The sequence below is a fragment of the Silene latifolia genome, chromosome 3, assembly GCF_048544455.1.
Source record: "Silene latifolia isolate original U9 population chromosome 3, ASM4854445v1, whole genome shotgun sequence".
NCBI lineage: Eukaryota > Viridiplantae > Streptophyta > Magnoliopsida > Caryophyllales > Caryophyllaceae > Silene > Silene latifolia.
Genome location: NC_133528.1, coordinates 125,661,057 through 125,678,632, shown reverse-complemented (window position 1 = coordinate 125,678,632; position 17,576 = coordinate 125,661,057).

Below are 17,576 nucleotides of genomic sequence, written 5' to 3'. Positions count from 1 at the left end.
AGAGCCTTATAACTGGTGACATTCATGACCGGTTTACATAGGAATTGAGAGTAGTACTCCTTGCATAGCATGTTCATCTTTTTTGCACATTTATGACATTCGATTTCTTGTCAAATGCATACATTCGGGTTTGTGGTCGGTGTCACATGCAGGGAGGTGCTTGCAAATTTTCCTTTTCTTACGTTTTTCACACATTTAGCTCCACTTAAGCCAAATTTAGCCTTTTTGACCCATTAGCTACATCCAAAACTGAGCCTGCCTAGTCGAGCTAGTTTAGTTTGTCTTTTGTGGTATATTTTTCCGTCTGCGATTTGGCCCGTGTGTATATTGTTGGAGTTGGTGGAAATGAAGGAAAGGAGAATGAGTATGAAAAAAAAAATTGAAAAGAAAAAAACGTGAAGAAAAAAAAAAAGAAAAAAAACATGAAGTTCACGTAAGATCAGAAGAAAGGAAAGAATAAAAAAGTTAGAAAATTTGTTTCGAGTTAGTTATTTAGACCGTATGTGCTCATTTCTATCTTGCAACGGTTTACTCCTCCATTTTATTCTATATTTTTTTGAGGAGATAGTGTATTTGAATGGTGAGTTATGTGCCAAATGAAGGGCACTTGTGTTTATTTCTTAGTCAGTTGAGAATCAGACGGTCTTATATGGTCCTGTTTAGGAACTAGCTTGACGCTTTTACCTCCAAATTTCCATAACTTGTTTTGCCTTTTCTCACCTGAACCTCACTATTCCTATACTATTTGTAAGCCCTCAGCTGTGACGGACATTGTTAGTTGGAATGTGTGCATTAGTACTTGAACCGTCTTTCATTTTTGTTGCATGCATGCTATGTAGGTCGCAGTTTAGGTGAGTGACTGTTTCTCTTTCTCTCTTTTACATATAATTCACCTTTTGCTTCATGAGAGAAGAGTGATCACGTGAGAGTCCGATTTTGTTGGTCTTGCAAGGTCGATAGGTCGGCTTTATTTCTGAACAGTTTATAACTCGTTTGCGTATTGACTGCTATAGCTGTAACCGTTAGATTTCGTTGCATTAAATTGGGTTAAGTAGACAAGTTATAGCTAGCTCTGAGTTTTCATTTTCATTACATTAGTTGCATTTAGTTTACTCGAGGACGAGTAAAGGTTCGGTTTGGGGAGATTTGATACGTGTATTTTATATAGTCTTTTTAGCCTATTTTTGCACGTATTTCCATGTACTTTTGTAATGTTTATATTGCATTATGCCCCAAAATGGCTACTTTGGTTCGTTTTGTCTATTTTGTAGGAATGAACCTGAAAGTAGTAGAATCGTACCATTTTCGTGCTGTTTTGCATGCATTTTGAGGAGACGGGATTTTTAGAGCAAGATATTGCATTGGGATGCGTGAAGGAATGGTCCACGAAGCAGTCGGCTACGAGTTATGAGTTGTTTTGGAGGAAGAACACTCGATCGAAGGCTTTTCTTAGTCGATCGAGTGAATTCACGTGCTGAGAAGGTCGATCGAGTACTTTACTGTGCTCGATCGAATTGCTGGAAATCAAGGTTACTCGATCGACTAATATTTTTGCTCGATCGAGCTGTTTCAAACTACTCGATCGAGGTTTGATGGTTCACGGGCCTTAATTAATCCGTGATGGCTTGTTTTAGTTTATGGACTTAGTTATTTTCTATTTAAGCGTGAGTTAATTAGGTTATTATCATCTTTTATCTATCTTTCACTGCTAAACACTCTTAATTACGCTTCTTTTTCGTTTCCCTAAACTCTTTCACTGTAACTTTGCTTTTTGGGTTATATTGCTTGGATCTTGTGTTCTTTACGCCGGAATTCTTGCTATTGTAATTCCTTTCTCTCCTTTAATCTTAATCTTTCATTTGTTTGCTTTAATTCTCTTGTTTTGTTCTATTAATTTATGCCCTAATTTATTTATGCGATCTTATTATTGTTTCATTATGTCTTATACTAGTTATTTCATTATATTCGATATTGACAATATTAATAGCATGAGTAGCTATTTTCATTCATGTTGGGACTAGGGATCTATGGTAGAATTGTGACGATGTAGAGAATAGGCTAGATGACTTATTTGTGAGATTTTGTATCCATGGCAATTTAATTGTATCACCGACTTAGTTGAGTGCACGCTTATAAGTTACCCTTTAATTCTGGTTAAATTTAATTCTGGTTATAAGTTACCCTTTAATCTGTATCCCTAGCTATATAGTTAGTTTAGCTGGTTATTTTTGATAGTTATACGACTGCCCTGTCAGGGAGTTTGAAAAAGGTGAGGGGTGGTTTTTATTTAGTGGGTAATAGGGAGTTTCAATGTAGGAATATGGGAAATAAATGTGGGGTTGGTGTGGTTAACAAGGAGAGTGGACGGTTGAGTGTTGAGAGTTTAAGACTAGGTTGTAGGCTTTTGGTATGATTTGAAATAAAGTAATTTTTGTAGGCTCAATGCAATAATTAACACAATTGCACAAGAACATTTGTTGATTTATTTTGTTCGACATTTGCATGCACTTAAACATATTAGCTAAATTTATTTCCATGTGAATCCAAACTCTAATCAATCATTGGAGAAAAATTATTTAATTTAGCTACATGTCACCTAGTAAACCAATTTCCGACCGAAGTCTTACGAATTGTTCTCTTTCTAACGGTTTTGTAAAAATGTCCGCAATTTTATTTTCCGTTTTACAAAAGCTTAGACATATATTACCCTTTTCAACTTGATCACGTAAAATATGATGTCGTATGTCGATGTGTTTAGTTCGTAAGTGTTGTATAGGATTCTTTGATATATTGATTGCACTAGTACTATCACAAAATATGGGGGTAGTCTCGAAAATAAGGCCATAATCATGCAGTTGTTGACGTACCCAAAGAATTTGTGCACAATATAGAGCGACACTCACATATTGACTTTCGGTCGTGGACAATGCAACGGTGTTTTGCTTCTTAGAAGCCCTTGAAATGAGACACGGTCCTAGGAATGTAGCAATGCCCGAAGTGCTTTTCCTATCCAATGTGTCACCGGCATAGTCCGCATCCGAAAATCCTACAAGATCAAGTTCGTAGTGAGTTGGGTACCAAAGATATAGCCCTTGTATTCCAATCAAATACCTAAAAATCCGTTTGACGGCTTTGAAATGTGATTCCTTAGGATTTGCTTGGAAACGGGCACAAACGCGCGCACACACACACACACACACACACACACACACACACACACACACACACACACACACACACACACACACACACACACACACACACACACACACTAAATTGTATGTCGGGTCGACTAGCGGTTAAGTAGAGTAAGGAACCTATCATACCTCGATATACCTTTTCACTAATGCTCTTACCATTTTCGTCCTTGTCATGCTTTATTTTAGGCACCATTGGTGTAGGCATAGGATTAGAATTAGTCAACCCAAACTTACTTAGCATTTCTTTTAAGTACTTTTGTTGATGAATCATTGTCCCATTTTCATATTGTTTGATTTGAAGACCAAGAAAAAATCCAAGTTCTCCCATCATACTCATTTCAAATTCGAAAGTTATTAAATCAGAGAAGTACTTATAAAGAACATTATTAGTTGCTCCAAAAATAATGTCATCGACATATACTTGCACAAGCAACAGTTCATCTCCTTGTGACTTGATAAACAACGTTTTATCCACGGACCCACGTAAGAAACCATTTTCCAATAGAAAATTTGAAAGCCTATCATACCAGACCCTAGGAGCCTATTTTAAACCATAAAGTGCTTTATCAAGTTTAAAAATGTGGTTGGGAAACTCGTTGTTTACAAAGCCCGGAGGTTGTTCAACAAACACTTCTTCATCAAGGTATCCATTTAAAAATGCGGTTTTGACATCCATTTGAAAAAGCTTTATACCTTGATAAGATGCAAAAGCTACAAGCATTCGTATGGCTTCATGCCTAGCTACCAGTGCAAAAGTTTCATCATAATCGATTCCTTCTTATTGGTTAAAACCTTGCACCACTAGTCTAGCTTTATTCCTTACGATTTCTCCATCATCATCTAGCTTGTTGCGAAAGACCCACCGTGTACCAATTACAGTACGTTGGGAGGGCCTAGGGACAAGATGCCAGACCTTGTTCCTTTCTAACTGATCCAATTCCTCTTGAATTGCTATCACCTAGCATTCATCAGTCAGGGCTACTGTGACATGGTCTGGTTCAATTTGTGAGATGAAAGCATTGTGTGCACAAAAATTTTGGAGCGATGATCTGGTTTTTATTCCAGAAGTTAGGTCACTTGTTAGGTTTGATAGAGGATGTGAGCTTTGGTGTTTCCATTTTTTTGGGAATAAGTGAGTTAAAGGATTCGGTTTATTCGTCTGTAACAGTAGAGGGGACTGTTGCATGAGGATTGTTTGAAGGAGGTGATTGCGGTTCATTTATAATTTGATTTAGCTGTTCTTCACCATCCTTGTTCCCCCTGGATGAGCTAGCGTGATCTTGTGTAGGAGGACAATTAGTTCCCCCTGAATTTTGGACATTCTCCTCAGGCAACAGTGGCTCCAACTGTTGCTCAGTCTCTTCCACCACTTGATCCATATCATGTCTTGTCATACCAATCTCAAAATCACCATCATATTCATCATCCTCACCATCAACCTGTGTGTTTGACACAAAAAGACTAGATTCGTCAAATATTACATGAACGCTTTCTTCCATTTTCATAGTCCTTTTGTTATAAACCTTATAGGCTTTACTATGATCGGAATAACCAACAAAAACTCCTTCATCACTACGAGCATCAAATTTGCCAAGGTTGTCTTTTCCATTATTGTGCACAAAGCATTTACTACCAAAGCATTTTAAATGTGAGAGATTAGGTTTTCTTCCTCGTAGTAGTTCATAGGGGGTTTTCTCAATTATTTTTATAATCATGACACGGTTGTAAATATAGCAAGATGTGTTTACGGCTTCGGCCCAAAAATTATTAGGAAATTTAGAGCTAATGAGCATGGTCCAGCCATATTTTCAAGAGTTCGATTCATTCTTTCCACAACCCCATTTTGTTGTGGGGTTCTTGCGGCCGAAAAGTTATGACTAACACCATTATCATTGCAATAAGACTCAAATGACAATTTCTCAAATTCGGTTCCATGGTCGGATCTCAATGAGACAAGTTTATAACCAAATTTGTTTTGAACCTTTTTTACCCAAATTAAGAACTCATCAAATGTTTGGTCCTTAGAACTTAAAAAGAGAAGCCAAACAAATCTTGTGAAGTCATCTACAATGACACAAATATAGTGACTTCAACCTCTACTCACAATACGCATGGGTTCACATAGATCAATATGAATGAGTTCAAGAGGTAAGGAAGTGCTAACAACCTTTTTGGATTCAAAAGAGCATTTAACTTGTTTTACTTTAACACAATCATCACAAAGTGATTTAAACTCAAACTTAATGTTAGGAATGCCGTCAACTATATCAAGTCTCTTGAGGGTGTTAAGTGTCTTAGCATTTACATGACCAAGTCGTTTGTGCCAAAGCCAAGGGTTGTTCTTTTGAACACTCATGCATGATAGTGATTGACCCGACAATGAGTATAAATTAGTCATGTAGACATATTTAACACGTTTACCTTCAAGTATGAGTTCTCTAGTTTTTCCATTGATGATTCTACATTCACTAGCAAGAAATTCAACAATATTACCTCGATCACATAGTTGTGAAATGCTCAAGAGATTGTGTTTCAAACCTTTGACAAGCAACACTTTGTCCACGCATAATGACCTTGACTTACCAACTTTTCCAATACCAATGATTTCACCTTTCTTGTTGTCGCCAAAAGTCACCATGCCACCATCGTAGGCTTCTAGCGAGAGGAATTGGCTCTCATCTCCCGTCATGTGACAAGAGCATCCACTGTCTGAGTACCAATTGCTACTGCCCCTCACTAATGCCTATAAGAAATCAAACATTTAGTTTAGGAACCCAAACAAGTTTGGGTTCCTTCTTGACAACAATTTTCTTGACTTCCTCTTTCTTGATCCACACTTGTTTAGCATTCTTAGTATTTCTTTCTAAGTCACGGACTCTTTTTTCACAACCATTAAACTCATGACCTGTTTTGCCACAGTAGTTACAAATGATGTACTCAGGGAGACCGACATACTTTCTTCTTCGGAAGTCAGTTTCGCTTGGATCCTGGTTTCGAGTGCAACAGTGTGTGCTACTGTTGCATTTGAAACCAAGTCCAGCTTTCTTTGCAAATTTTTCATATTCTTGTGATTGTTTTAAGAGAAACTCCAAAACATTCTGACTTTCTTCCCATTTTAAGTAAGACATCTTAGTCTAATCTAGCTCTTTAGTCAATGTTTCGATTTTAGCAAGATGATTAAGATCTAATTTACCCAAGTTGTCGAAAGCTTGTTTTACAAGTCTTGCTTCATCACTAAGTAACAACCCAATTTGTTCTAGTTGTTTGTTATCCCTTTGACACGATGTGAGGTCAGCTAGGAGAGAGTCCCGTTCTTTAGTCAAGGAAGACACTAGTTTGGTGAGAGTATCTATTTCTTTTCTTGACTCAGATGCCACAGTAGAGACCTCTGTAGCATGAATCTGTTCAGCCCTTTTTAACATCTCAATTTGAGCAAGAAGGTCATCATTTAATTTTTGGACTCGTTCTAAGGCACTTTTGACATGACTAGACTCATCATTCAACATTTCAGCAAGATCTTAACAAGATCATCTTTTTCATTGTTACGAGTAGCTAAGTCAATCAAAAGTTGGTCACGTTCTTGAGTTAGTGACGACACATTTCCTTTGTTAGAACTGGATGCAACAGTGCAGGGATCTGTTACACCCGTTTCATCGACCTTGTTGGCTAAAAACAAATTTTGTTTTCAAAGCTTTTTTGATTTCTTTTTCAAGACTCAACATGGAACTAGGTTGGTCATTCTCATTTAGACTTTCTTTTAATATGACATTTTCCTCAGCTATGTCCTCAATTTCTATTTGCATAGCTTCCAAGTTATTAGTTTGGACACGACATTTATCAATAAATTGATCTAGGAGGAGACATATTTTGTCTTTAGAGAAGGATCAAACCTTTTTCTTGAGCTTAATTACCTCATGGTCTGAATCTGAGTCTGAATCCACGGAGTGAGCCATAAGACACTTGATGTCTTCTTTCTTTGAGGATTTGGAATCACCTTTTGAGGAATTAGACGAGATGCAAAGTTTGGCGTCTAATTCATCCTCAAGGACATTGTCCTCTTCAGAATCAGACATGCCCCAAATAGCAGTCATTACTTTATTTTTGTACTCACGTTTAGCGGAATCACGTTTTTCTTTAGATTTGATATCGTTCCACTTTGGGCATTCTTTGATTTGGTGACCTTTGTCACCACATTTAAAGCAACCAACAGTGGAATTAGACCTTCTCTTAGGAAAACGACGTTTGCTAAAGTTATTGTTATACCTTTGAGAGTTTCGACCATTTATCATGCCAACAATGTTTTTGGTGAACATTGCAAACTCGTCATCTTCATTCTCCTCATCACTTGAGAGAGCATTAAGAGCAAGTCCTTTCCCTTTAGAGCTTTCACTAGAACGTTTCATGAGAGTTAACTCATGAGCCATAAGTGAGCCCATAAGTTCAGCAAGGGTGAGCAATGAAAGGTCCTTAGCTTCCTCAATAGCCGTAACCTTCGGTTGCCACTTTTCAGTTAAGCTACGAAGAATTTTACGGACTAAATCCTCGGATTGAAAACTTCTACCTAAACTCTTAAGGTCTTTGACAATATAAGAAAAACATGAAGACAAACTATTAATTGACTCGTCTCTTTCCATATTGAACATCTCATACTGTTGCATGAGAAGATCAATACGGTATTTTTGACTTGTGACGTTCCCTCATAAGCAAGGCTTAGGGTGTCCCAAATCTCTTTGGCCGAAGCACATCCAGATATACGATTAATCTCTTGGTCACCGATCCCATATTGAAGAATGGACATGGCCTTAGAGTTTTTCTCGATTTTCTTATAATCGGCCTCAACATACTTATCCTCACTTTTTAAGGTACTAGTGCCATCAGCATTAGTCATTTCAATTTTGAGGGGACCATTTTGAATGATTAACCAACATTCATAGTCCGCACTTTTAACATAGTGCTCCATGCGATGTTTCCACCAGGCATAGTTTTCTCCCTTGAAAATGGGATACTTAGTGTATTTTGAATCGTCCATAACTATAGGATCAACTCTTTGGATTTAACCAATATCAAGAGCACGAGGCTCTGATACCAATTGAAGAGTTAAGAACGATAAACACCTAAGAGGGGGATAGGGTGAATTAGGTGTACCTTTTAAAAAATTTATCCTTAATGATACGGTCGTTTCTGTACCAAAAATAAATACCTAAATATAACTAACAGAAGCTAGCGATAAGTAGGGTCGATCTCCACAGGGAGGCGGTCACTATTCACTTGTCTACTTCGGTCTGTCTAATGTCACAATTGGGGGTTTTGATTGTTTTGACTAAACTAAATAGATTAAGGCAAGAGAAAATAATGAAGAAAAACGGGGGTAAATCAGATAAAGGAGAGAAATATGCTAGGAATCGGTCCACCGTGGCAACTACACTATCGGGTCAACTGAGTCGATTAAATTATTGATAAGAAGAGCGAGGTCGTCACCTTTCGGTCCTTAAACCTACGATTATACCCTTTCGGTCTCTAATCGCCCTAGGGTCTCCCTAATTTAGCTTTCGCCCTAATTAGGTATCACCTATTGTAATTAAGCAAGCCTTCCCTTCCAATCTTTCGATCCAGGTTGGGGGTAACTAAATAAATCGGTCTCCTGCATGCATTCATTCAACCTAATCACAATTATATTGCTTAATACAATTCTTGTCGCAAAACTAATCTAATCATGTCGAACCTAACATATTGCTACCACGGTTTCCCTAGTCCTAACATATTAAAGGAATTAGCTAGACATAATTAAATAAGCAAGAACGAGAAATAGAGAAGAAGTAATAAACATAAACATAAATTAAGGAGGAAAAGAAAGGGAAAGAAGTAATTACTGAAATAAATCCGGAAAGAAAATAACAGTAGCAAAGTAACAGTGTATTGTGTGTGGGAGAGAGAAGAGAGAGTTACAAATGACGTAATACCTTCCTATTTATAAGAAAATAAGAATTATTCAACCTAATGACGGAAATAAACTAAAAAGCCCAAGCCCGTAGGAGAAACCACTCGATCGAGTGATTTAAAACCACTCGATCGAGTAAACTAAAGCTTAAACCACTCGATCGAGTAGAAAATCTACTCGATCGAGTAAATCAATAAATTCAACTACTCGATCGAGTAGAAAAAGGACTCGATCGAACAAAATTCTACTCGATCAAGTACTTTCCAGCAACAGTTTCCTGCTTTGCGCACTGAATTTCAAACGGCTGCCATTTCTTCGTTACTTGGGCAAACAGGGCGATTCCGGTGGCATTGGAAAGCTAAGAGGACAAGCTTTCATATACAATTGGAATCACATGAATATCTATTGTAAAACTCGAGATATGGCTCTTCAAAGTAGGCACTAACAATTTGAAGTCCTTCCTTTGCTCGCCTAGCTATCTTTCTTCTTTGCGCATCTCAAAATAGCTACATTCCCGCTCCAAATTCACTCTTCCTCCAAATTCATGCTAAACGGACGGTAAAAGGCTTGATTTCACTACTTTCTGGTTCATTCCTGCAAATAAGACAAAACAAACCAAAGTAGCATATTCGGGGCATTTCGTAGCATAAACTACGATAAAAGCATAGAAATACGTGCATAAAAAGGCCTAAAAAGACTATATAAAATGCACGTATCAAATCTCCCCAAACCAAACCTTTACTCGTCCTCGAGTAAACTAAATGCAAACTAGTGGAACGGAAAAGATAACTCAGAGCTAGCTATAACTTGTCCACTTAAACCAATTTAATGCAAGCAAACTAAACACTTATAGCAAGACAGTCAAATGCAAACGAGTTGTAAGATGTTTATAATAAAGTTGAACCGTCGATCTTGCAAGACCTTTAATAATGGACTCTCATGGGTCACTCTTCTCTTATGAAGCAAAGGGTGAACATATATATGTAAGAGAGAAAGAAAAATAGTCGCTCACCTAGACTACGACCCACATAAACATGCATGCAACTAATATGATAGACAATTCTAGCTACCGTACATACATTCCAACCAAACAAGGTCCTGTCACAGCCGAGGGCTTACAAAAATATGGTAAAATGAGGCAATGGGTAAGAAAAGGCAAAACATTTATGGGAATGTGGAGGTATAGGTGATCAAGCTAGTACCTAAACAGAACCATATGACAACATCCATTTCCAACTCAATTATGAATTAAGCACATATGCCCTTCATTTGGCATAAAACTCACCAAACCGAACTGAAAATACTCCTCAATAAATGTAAATAAAACATAGGAGTGAAACCGTCTCATCAAACAAACTCTTTTTTTTCTTTTCTTTCTAAATCACGGTTTCTTTTCTTCCTTTTTTTTTCGATTCTTTTTTTTTTCTTTTTCACGTTTTTTTTCTTTTTCATCAACCTCCTTTTCTTCATAAATTACCAACTCCAAATCAGAGGATACAAACCAAACTCGGCACGATAAACAATATACCCAAAACATACACTGACTAGCTTGACAAGGCAGGCTGAATTTGGAATGTAGCTAAGGGTCAACAGGCAAATTTGGCTAATGTGGAGTTAAATGGGTAAAAATAAAAGAAAGGGAAAATTGTAAGCACCTCCCTGCATGTGACACCAACCACTAACCCGAATGTATAAAGGCAAAAAGTAATTGAATTTCATATACGTGCAAATTAATGAACATGTTATGCAAGGAGTAACTACTCACAATCCTACATGAAACTGGTCACAAATGACCCCAGTTTATAAGGCTCTAAATCTTAGAAATTATAAGTAGGTTGCCAAAATTTCAGGTCAAGTCTATTCGTTCAGCTAAATTCAAAATAAACTCGTAGATATGCAATAAGACAAGGCTAAAGATATTAGTTTATTGCAAGGCTTAAGCAAAAGGACAAATAATAGTGCAATTTCATCATGGAAATCGACCGTTCCGATTCAACCTATATGCTAAAATAAACGTGAAATTTTTTGATTTTTCGGTAATTTTTCTATTTTTATGAGATTTTTGATTTTTATGAAAATAAACAACAATGCATACAAAAATTAAACGTGACAGTAGAAATGCAATAAAAACAACATGCAGACACAGATATGGATGCACAACCTCCCCAAACCAAACCGTACAATGCCCTCATTGTACCAAAACATGGAAAGGAAACGCAAACTAAAAGAGAAAGAGAGTAAATGCGGAAAACTTACAAGATTGCGCGAATATGGGACCTCCCCAAACCAGCCAGCAACGTGGGAGGTCACTAATAGCTCTGAAACATCGTCACAAGAAGCTATCTAAGCAATGGGCGTCCAAAACAGCTCGATCGAGAGGAATAGTGGTCGATCGAGTAAATTTTTTTTTTTTTTTTTTTTTTTTTTTTTTTGCGGTACTGATCGAGTGACTTCAGAAAAAAGCTCTCGATCGAGTACAAAAAGTACTCGATCGAGTGATCCTTAGTAATTCTGCAAAGACGCAATGAAAAAAAAGCCCGCAAACTAACAAAACAAGCATATCGATATAGTTTATGGTGCGAAGACCATTTATTACACACACGACTAAAAGAAATGTTTGAAAAACAACTAAAAATTAAAAATCTCCGGGTTGCCTCCCGGGTAGCGCTAGTTTCAGACAGGTCCCAGCTCGACCTTCTTTTTCATCCAGCGGCTCCAAATTAGTCATAATCAAAACAGCTCAAAGCGCGCAGCATTAGATCATAAATCTGCGCATGTGCCACACAAAAATGTAAGTAGCACCACAGTGGAATAAAGAAATAGGAAATAAAATTGTACAACCGTTTAAGCCTAACAAATTTCCTATGTGAGCTCCTAAATTTATCCACAAAATGAAGGAGCGCAGGAGCAATTGACAATAAGTTAGGGCTCCGTTTTAGATTAACAAAATTGAAATGACAAGGACGGTGAAAATTCGTTAAATTAAACGTCCACATGGGAGGGGGTATAGCATTAAAAACACGAGTCAAACGAGGTAGCGTACTTTGAATATTAACAATAATAAAATTATCGCTAATTACCTCAGGTAGGTTGTTCTAAACGATGGTATCATAGATAAAGGAATTTATTACCTCTTCCGCGCTATAAGCAATTACCGACTCAGCTGTCCTTTCGTCGCCCTCAGTGGAATTCGTCCCGTAAATCGCAGCCTCAAGTGCATCCAACTCGGCTTTGAATAGGGGAGACTCACCATAACCATTGTCATCATCAAAATCATCGTCTAAAACAAACCCAAGCAACAAATCATTGCTCTCGCTGGCCAACTCACTCGATCGAGCAGAACTATCACTCGATCGAGTACTTTCCTCCTGATTTTCACTCGATCGAGTGATTTGAACTACTCGATCGACTGGTTCTTCTGGAAATTCACTCGATCGACTATTGTAAGTCACTCGATCGAGTGATTCTTCTGTCTGTATGTTAAAATCCTCGTGTAAACTATTGAAGTATGATAGAAATTCGTCATCCGAGTCATAAAAATCATCCTCAGCATTGGGCAACACGGTTTCTTCATGGGAAGGACCGCTCTCAGTGAAGTACACCTCTTCTAGTTGCCAACTATCCGACTCAGCAGCTAGCTGAGCTATTTGTGACTCCAGCTCAATGAATTGAGCTTCCATGCGTCTATCACTCTCTTGCCTTTCAGATGCAAGTATTTCCAACAAAGATTTCAGCTCCGCAATCTCTTCTTTCTGTATATCAGGAGGATCTTGTTGCGGTGGCCATTGATAAGGTGGATGTGGCGGCACAACTACAGGGGAATGGCTAACACGTCCCCAACGCTTGAACTCGTGGACTGCGTCATTTTCTGCCATACAAAGAACTGCATTGTGCTCAGCAGAACCACATCTCCCGCATTAAATCACCTGCTGCGCCATATAATGGGACATAGGTGATGGGTCAAAGGTACTCAAGCCTTCCCTTTGACGATCTTTCACCTAGAACTGTCTAGGTAGTACCTGTAAGGCCTATCAAAACAGCACTCAAGGAAAAAGATAAGAACTGCCTCAAGGGAAAAATCCCCTGACGCTAAAAACAGACAGAATTAAACAAATAAATAAATAGTTGCCTCCCCGGCAACGGCGCCAAAATTTGATACGGTCGTTTCTGTACCAAAAATAAATACCTAAATATAACTAACAGAAGCTAGCGATAAGTAGGGTCGATCTCCACAGGGAGGCGGTCACTATTCACTTGTCTACTTCGGTCTGTCTAATGTCACAATTGGGGGTTTTGATTGTTTTGACTAAACTAAATAGATTAAGGCAAGAGAAAATAATGAAGAAAAACGGGGGTAAATCAGATAAAGGAGAGAAATATGCTAGGAATCGGTCCACCGTGGCAACTACACTATCGGGTCAACTGAGTCGATTAAATTATTGATAAGAAGAGCGAGGTCCTCACCTTTCGGTCCTTAAACCTACGATTATACCCTTTCGGTCTCTAATCGCCCTAGGGTCTCCCTAACTTAGCTTTCGCCCTAATTAGGTATCACCTATTGTAATTAAGCAAGCCTTCCCTTCCAATCTTTCGATCCAGGTCGGGGGTAACTAAATAAATCGGTCTCCTGCATGCATTCATTCAACCTAATCACAATTATATTGCTTAATACAATTCTTATCGCAAAACTAATCTAATCATGTCGAACCTAACATATTGCTACCATGGTTTCCCTAGTCCTAACATATTAAAGGAATTAGCTAGACATAATTAAATAAGCAAGAACGAGAAATAGAGAAGAAGTAATAAACATAAACATAAATTAAGGAGGAAAAGAAAGGGAAAGAAGTAATTACTGAAATAAATCCGGAAAGAAAATAACAGTAGCAAAGTAACAGTGTATTGTGTGTGGGAGAGAGAAGAGAGAGTTACAAATGACGTAATACCTTCCTATTTATAAGAAAATAGGAATTATTCAACCTAATGACGGAAATAAACTAAAAAGCCCAAGCCCGTAGGAGAAACCACTCGATCGAGTGATTTAAAACCACTCGATCGAGTAAACTAAAGCTTAAACCACTCGATCGAGTAGAAAATCTACTCGATCGAGTAAATCAATAAATGCAACTACTCGATCGAGTAGAAAAAGGACTCAATCGAACAAAATTCTACTCGATCGAGTACTCCAGCAACAGTTTCCTGCTTTGCGCACTGAATTTCAAACGGCTGCCATTTTTTCGTTACTTGGGCAAACAGGGAGATTCCAGTGGCATTGGAAAGCTAAGAGGACAAACTTTCATCTCCAATTGGAATTGCCTGAATATCTATTGTAGAACTCGAGATATGGCTCTTCAAATTAGGCACTAGCAATTTGAAGTCCTTCCTTTGCTCGCCTAGCTATCTTTCTTCTTTGCGCATCTCAAAATAGCTACATTCCCGCTCCAAATTCACTATTCCTCCAAATGCATGCTAAACGGACGGTAAAAGGCTTGATTTCACTACTTTCTGGTTCATTCCTGCAAATAAGACAAAACAAACCAAAGTAGCATATTCGGGGCATTTCGTAGCATAAACTACGATAAAAGCATAGAAATACCTGCATAAAAAGGCCTAAAAAGACTATATAAAATGCACGTATCACTTAACTTGGTTAATTGATTAACTTAAATAAAGAATATTGAAGTACAAGACTTGAGAGACTTAATTGAATGTAAGTTCACAAGAAGGTACATCAGTTCTATATCACAGTATAAGTGACTGTGACACAGAACTTGACTAGGTATAAGCGAGAAATAGCAAAGTGAAAGAACGTAAAAGTAAATGAACAAATAAACAATATTTTAAAAATTGGTTCAGCCTCTACTCCGAAGCCTACGTCCAACCGTTATTTTATTGCTTGTTTAGAAATTTACTCAAACTTACTAAACCCCTTACAATGAAAATAACTCGCCAACCTACTCCGGTTGCACTCAAACTTAAAGCTACTCCGCTTCAAGAGTTTATGGGTTATATCTCAAGGTGTTAAAGAATCTTGAATCTCAAGAGTTCAGTAAATGAACATGGAGATCACAATTAAGATCTAACACGAGAATCATGGAACAAACTCATTATGTCACAGTACATCGAATTGTACTTGGAGGTTTTACAGCTTTTTCGAAAAGAAATGAAGACTTTAAAATCTGAAAAACGTTTTGCAAACTCTTGAACAACAAAACTTTAAATGCACAAATGATTTTCAATGTTTTTAATGCGTGCATTTTATATAGGTATTTTGTACTTCATTTGCACGCATTTCAATGCATTTTGTGTGGTGTTTGGCTACAAATGTTCCCCGAATGGTCTACTTTGGTTTGTCTTGTATTATTTGCAGGTATGAACCGGAAAGGAGGGTAATCAAGCCTAAAACATGTCCCTATACATGAATTTAGGAGATGAGTTGAGTCGGAGCTTGGAAACTACTAATTATGATGCACAAAGGAGTAAGATAGCTAGGCGAGCAAAGGAAGAACTTCAAATTGGTAGTGCCTAGTTTGAAGAGCTATATCTCTAGTTATACAAGTTATTTTCAAGTAATTCCAATTGGAGATGAAGGTTTCTCCTCTTATCTTTCCAACGCCACCAGAAACGCCCTATTTGCCTAAGTAACGAAGAAATGGAAGCCGTTTGAATTTCAGTGCGCTAAGCAGGAATTGTGCGCTGGAAAGTACTCGATCGAGTACAATTGTGTTCGATCGACTCCTTTTTCTACTCGATCGAATGGAGACTTTTTGATAAGTGTTCGATCGTGTACCTAAAGTACTCGATCAAGAGGTTTTAGCTTGGATTTGTTCGATCGAGTGATATAAAGTTACTCGATCGAGTCATTAGCTTATATACTGGGGATTTTTATTCTGTGTTAGGTTTATTTTATGTTAATAATGACTTCCCTATATAAAGGAAGTCGGGATTAGGTCAAAAACTCTCGTTTTCTTCTATGTTAGGACTAGGGAATCCATGGTAGGATTGTGACGATGTAGCGAATAGACTAGATGGTTTACTTGTGAGAATCTGTCCCATAGCAATATAACTGTACACCAATTTAGTTGAATGCATGCTTCTAAATTACATTAATTTGGTTAATTTCGTTCCTGGATCGGAAGATTGGAATGAACAGACCTGCTATGAACATTAGACTACCCTAATGAGGACGGAAGTTAAGTTAGCGGAAATCTAGGATAGAAAGTGGACCGGAAGGACCTTTCTTGTATCCTTCTCACAGTATATTGTCTAGGCTATTTGCAACTGAGTCGATAAACTGCCATGGTGAACCGAAATCCTGACATACTCTCTTTATTTGATCTCTCTTATCATATTTTCTCGCTTTTATTGCTCCTGCTTAATTTCTCTTTCTTTTAATCTTTTGTAGCTTAGAAAATCAAATATAAAAACCCCATTTGTGACTTAGATAGACGGATTACAGATAGATACCTTGCCTCCCTGTGGAGATCGACCCTACTTATCACTAGCTTCTGTTAGTTATATTTAGGTTTATTTTTGGTACAAAAACGACCGTATCAAATTTTAGCGCCGTTGCCGGGGAGGCAATTGGCCTATTTATATGTTTATTTTCGTTTGTCTTCCGCCTCAATGGATTTATTCCTTAAGGCATTTTTTATATTTTTCCTACAGTGTTGTTTTGATAGGTCCTATAGGTCCTACCTAGACAGGATTCTAGGAGAAATATCGTCAAAGGGAAAGCTTGAGTGCTTATGACCCTTCTACCAAGATGTCTAGTGTCTCCCGAATTATAGCACAGTTTGAAGCTCAGAATGCAAGATTTGGCAAGCTGGAGAGTAGACAGTCTTGGAGTGGTTCACCTCAGCTCCCTACTATGGTACAACAGGTGGTCCAATGTAAGAGATGTGGTACTGCGGGGCACGAAGCTGTCATTTGTCTAGCAGATGATGATGTAGTCTATGCGTTTAGGCGGCGTAGACAGGCCAGTCATTCTTCTGCACATGTGCCGCCACATCCATTTCAGCAAAGAGGCTATCAAGAGTCTCCATTTGTTTGGCCGCCGTCACAACAAACTCCTCCTAATAAGCAAAAAGAAGAAATTGCCGAGTTGATGTCTATAGTGAAGTCACTTGCTCTTCAAATGCAAGAGGTTGTACAAGCTAAAGACGCCATTATCGAGAGACTTGAGACTCAGTTGGCTCAAGTAATTGGCGAGCAAACTTCTAAGCAACCTGAAACGGTCTATGCTATTCGCACCTGGATTGACACTCCCTATGAAGGACCAGTTCTGCCTATTGATGCTGAAAATGATGGCATAATGCTGAGGATACCGTTCAAGAGGATGCAGTCTCGCCTACCCATGATCAATCATTCGATCGAGAGCCTTACTTTACTCGATCGAGTGAAATTAAAGAGGAAGTACTCGATCGAGAGGGTGAAAG